Source organism: Petromyzon marinus, chromosome 60, assembly GCF_048934315.1.
Source record: "Petromyzon marinus isolate PM22_M1 ecotype Great Lakes invasive population chromosome 60, UKy_Petmar_22M1.pri1.0, whole genome shotgun sequence".
NCBI classification, from domain to species: Eukaryota; Metazoa; Chordata; class Hyperoartia; order Petromyzontiformes; family Petromyzontidae; genus Petromyzon; species Petromyzon marinus.
The window spans coordinates 8751939-8757164 of NC_133726.1; positions in this window are offsets into that span (position 1 = coordinate 8751939).

Genomic DNA, 5226 nt, shown 5'->3' on the forward strand with positions numbered 1-5226 from the left:
GTCGGGAGTTTTTCGAAATTTTCCGTGTGCCCACCCTGACCCACAGGGACGCCAGTCCTTGCCGCGAAACTTAATGTTTGTATCGGCGTCATTATTAAGTCGGTACAGGGCGATCGATTTTCCATACATTTGCATAAGAATCAAATGTATTTATGCTGGAGGAATCCAATGAGGTGTAAAGCTCTTTGTTCACAGATGTCCAGTTGGGGCACAGGGTAAGAACGTTACAACAACAAATTACAAACACACGATAGTCGTGCAAAGTACGAGAAAGGTTCACAAATCTCCCAACACACAAACACAATACAACACTAAAACATCCCCATCCTACCAAGTAAAGCCCACCGAGGTATTAACTTTATTTTTCAGAAGCGACCTGGCTATCACAAATGACAGCTCAACAAAGTGGCGTATCATTGGGACATTTATAGCCGCAGAATAATCTAAACAATCCCAAACGCATGTTTCTAACTGTAGAGGGGAGGGACCCGGAGCAAACATCCAAGCGACCACGGGGAGAGAGAGAGACAGAGACGCAAACTCCAAGTAGAGAGAGCAGCAGGCGTCAGGGTCGGGACCGAACCCCCGTATCGGCTGCATACCAGGCGAGGTAGTTAACGTCACGTGATCTCCATCAACTTACATCGAGAACCATGGACTTAAATATAGACAAGGCCTCGCACTCCGGAGTAGCCCTGGGGAATATCTGAAATGTTTCCAAAGGGGGTTGGGGGGGGGGGCTTTGGCCTGCTTGTGTGCTCCGTTGAGACGTGAACTTGCATGCAGATTCGTAAACTTCTTGTGGACTCACAGACACTGACAAACTCACTGGTGACTGTAGTCGTTGTCGGCTCCACCCGAGGTGAAGTTTTGGTGTGGCCAAGAACAGTGAATTATGCGATAAGAATTTGAACTGAGTCGGTTATCAAATAATCTAGCTTATAAATCAAAATACATTAATGATACTAAAGTATTGCTACCTTAGGCGATTACCGATTTTTGTTCGGGCCCACGGACTAATTTGTGTAGGAGGTATCCATCCGCTGTTGACTTCCCAAAGTGGTAAATATTTTATCGACCCTGGAGTGCAGATGATGGACCGACTCGACCCCCTTCCCCTAGGTGGGATTCGAACTTGCAGAATTGCGGTGGAGTGCAACACAACAACAGCGCCAGCCAACCAGCGCGGTCGGGTCGCGGTTCGCGCGCTGCCCGAAGAACCGGCCCACCCGAGTTCGATTCCCGCTCACGGTCAACATCAGTGACGATGATGTGAACCAGTCCTGGGCCTCCCCTAGGTCGACTCGGCCTCACCCACTCAACAAAGCACACACTCGCCACACTGCAGGTCACAACAACACACTCACGACACTGTAGATCACAACAACACTCACCCACTCAGCACACTGCAGGTCACAACAACACTCACCACTCAGCACACTGCAGGTCACAACAACACACTCACCCACGCACTCACCACACTGTAGATCACAACACACTCACCCACTCACTACACTGCAGGTCACACCAACACACTCACCACACTGTAGATCACAACAACACACTCACCCACACACTCACCACACTGCAGGTCACAACACAACTCACTCACTCACCACACTGCAGGTCACAACAACACACTCACCCAGTCACGACACTGCAGGTCACAACACACTCACCCAGTCACGACACTGCAGATCACAACACAACACACCCACACACCAACCTGCAGGTCACAACAACTAACTCACCCACGCACGATCCTTGACGTTTATACCAATCAGGCGAGGCGGACGCTGGGTGTAAAGAGATAATAAATAGGTGGTGGTGGAGGCTCGTGAAGGACGCTGCTACTGGGTGGTTGGAGGCAGTCGCCCTCCAGCAACAGCGGAGGGCAGAGGAGCGACACTCACAACAACGAGCGGAGCGCCCAGCGGCTAAAACACAGCAAGTTGGGCACAGCTGGTGTGCATCTGCCAGTCATCTCAGTCCGTCAACCCATGGCACCTGGATCTGTCCCGTGACCTCCTGTCAGCAGTGGGCCTTCGACACTTCACGTGGCCTCAAAGTGCACCTAGCCTGGTGCAGGCGCCGTGGTGGCATTACCGCCACTTTGTGGCGAATGTCGTTGTTGGAATGGAGTGGGGAGCGGTGGCGTAGTGGTTAAGGGCACTGCGTTACAAATCTGGTGACCCGAGTTCGATTCCCGACCATGGCAAACGTCAGTGACGATTATCTAAACAGGTCCTGGGCCTCCCCTAGGTCGACTCAGACTCAAATGAGTACACAGTGCGGTGCGTAAAAACATCGCCACTGGGGAGACAAAGGCGGCTGGGCGTGGTGCTGGCCACCCACCCCCATGTGTGCCGTGCCGGCCTTCACAGGTGCTGCTCGCGAACAGCACTTGCCCCCAACAGTCTGCAAAGGCTACACGGGGGATCTTTGCCTTTGTTGGAATGGAGATCGGTAACCCGCAGACCATCCCGGGGCTCGAGGTGGGAATGCGCATTAATTCACGCCGTTGTGCAATGCTCACACGATGCCACCACCACCACCGTTACCATTCGTCATTCACCATCATCACCACCACCACCATCGCCGCCGCCGCTATTTTCAGCTGGATCCTTCTCACGATCTTGCGCAATGGACGTGAGCACGCGTTTACTCCGCACGGGTTCGGATGGCACTTGCGAAACGTCGTTGTCCCCGCTGCAGCAAGCAAACACGGCACCACGCCGGTTTAACACGCACCAGGCGGCTTTCGCGACCAACGGGAAAGACCGGGCAAATGGGCGCCTCAAATTAATGTTAACACTTACATAGGACTATCGTTTTTAATAGAGAAAGAACGGACAATAGACTGTAACACGATAACAAATGTACTCATAATAAAGGTGTTTGGGTTAGATCGCGTTATTTATGTGTCGTAACCCTCCACCACCCGACACGGCCAAACAGTAAAAAAAAGTGTCACGTTTACAAAGGACAATTAGTTCACTACTTTAGCCCACAGGTGTGTTGAAGAGTGAATCCACAACATTCACAGTTTGAGTACGACGTTTCGCTGGTAATTACATCCAGCATCATCGGGCAATTCGCCAGAATGGTAAAGCTCTTACTTGCTCCCGGTCTTAAATAGAGCAGCAGGGTGACGTCATCATTTAACTCATTTCAGGTGCAGCGATTTTAGGCGGAGGGGGGAGGGGGTATTGTAATTATATAATCGATTGGTAATCAGTCAATGCTTATGATTAGTAATGAGTTGTAGATTAGTAATCAGTTGTCATGTGTGTTATTGTGATTATATGAGGGCTTTACCATTCTGGCGAATTGCCCGATGAAGCTGGATGTAATTACCAGCGAAACGTCGTACTCAAACTGTAAATGATGTTGATTCACTCTTCAACACACCGGTGGGCTAAAGTAGTGAACTATTTGTCCTTTGTAAACGTGACATTTTTTACTGTTTGGCCGTGTCGGGTGGTGGAGGGTTACGACCCATTTACAAATAACGCGATCTAACCCAAAAACCTTTATTATGAATATTGGTCGCGAAAGCCTACGTGTTAAACTAACAAATGTAATGTTAGTAGCTTCAAAGAGTCTCCACTCGTTCGCCGTCGTTGTCAACGCGTGCCCGGAATCTTCTCCAGGTGGTCTTCAGAGCCTGGAGGCAGCACATTGATTGTGGTATGCAAATTCTCCGAAGTGCTAACATGTTTTTGAAGCACTAACCAGCCACCAAACAACGCAGCCCATGAGAAAGGTTTGCCACGTCAACAGAACGTGCCGATTTGTTACTAGTTCAGCACTACCCTGTTATGTGTTGGAGAGTAAAACCCACAACATTTACAATTCCCATACCGTGACGTCTCACCAGTAATTACGAGCAGCAACAGCAGCAGGCGACAGCACAGAGCTGTGGAGAGATGCTGCCCTTTCAGTCGATGGCAGCCTTCTTTTTGGCTATTACGGTACCAAGTTGGTGAAAAACAAAAAATTGATGTAACTGTCCGACCCGAGGTATGAACGCTGTGTGATGTTTGCATCGTCACCTTATGATGTTCGCCTTCTGGAGTTGCTCTCTGCTCTCTAACAAGGCCACACAGAGGGAGGCTGAGGCTCTGGTGTAGGCCAGTCAGTTCCAGGGACAAGGCGTCACAACTTGATCACCAGAGCGCGTGCGTGTATTTGTTTGCACGTTTAACCACAAGCGTGATGCGTGGTTCATGCGGACTTGGCGCCTCGTGATGCCAAGTGTCTACTTGGTGTTTGAACATCACCAAGAGGGCAAAGCGTTGTCAACTCGTAGCCAGAGACGCCTCTTACAAGCCGAGACGATGAAGAAGCAGCTGCTAGCAAAGCCGTCCCTTGGGAACGGCGATTCGGGGCGCGGCACTTCGCCGTCACGGAGTCAGATGGAACGGGTCCCACTGAGGAGTTCGAAGGCATTGGCCCTGGGCTAACGGGCCCACATTGTGGAGTTAGCCCAGGGCCCAGCAACTATTTGAAATGAAATGTTTACCATAAGATCCTGATTTGTTTTCAATCTGGAAAATAAATCTAACGTAAAGAACGCGAAAGAATGCGAGACAATCCAGACCATCTCAGTATCATCTTCGTCGAGAGGGAAGTGCAACCAATTGATGTTTGACCATTTTCTGTACAACACCATCATCACTTTCACACTAATAACTGTCACCATTATAACCATCAATGTACATTTAATTTTGGCGCCACAGTGGCGAGATGTTAACTACCTCGCCAGGGTTGCAGGAGGTCGTGGGTTCGATCCCGATCCTGACGCCTGCTGCTGTATATTTAGAGTTTGTGTGTCTCTCTCTCTCATCATCATCACGGTGGCTAGGAGATGTTAACTACCTCGCCTGGTCTACAGGAGGTCATGGATTCGATCCTGACCCTGACGCCTGCTGCTGTATATTTAGAGTTTGTGTGTCTCTCTCTCCCCGTGAGTGGAATTTTCTGCGGATCCTCCGGTTTTCCCCTCCACATTCAGAATCAAAGTGCGTATTCGGCATTTTGCTTGCTGCTGTAAATTTCCACGTCATAAGCCACTTTGTTGAGTTATCATTTGAGGCGAGATCACTTCTGAAAAAGAGCTGTGTAGCTCAGTGGGGCTCACCTGGAGAAATAAAATAAAAACAGTTTGGTTTCCTGCTGTCTCCACCACAACCACCAGCAGCAGCGTCAGCAGCAGCACCAGCA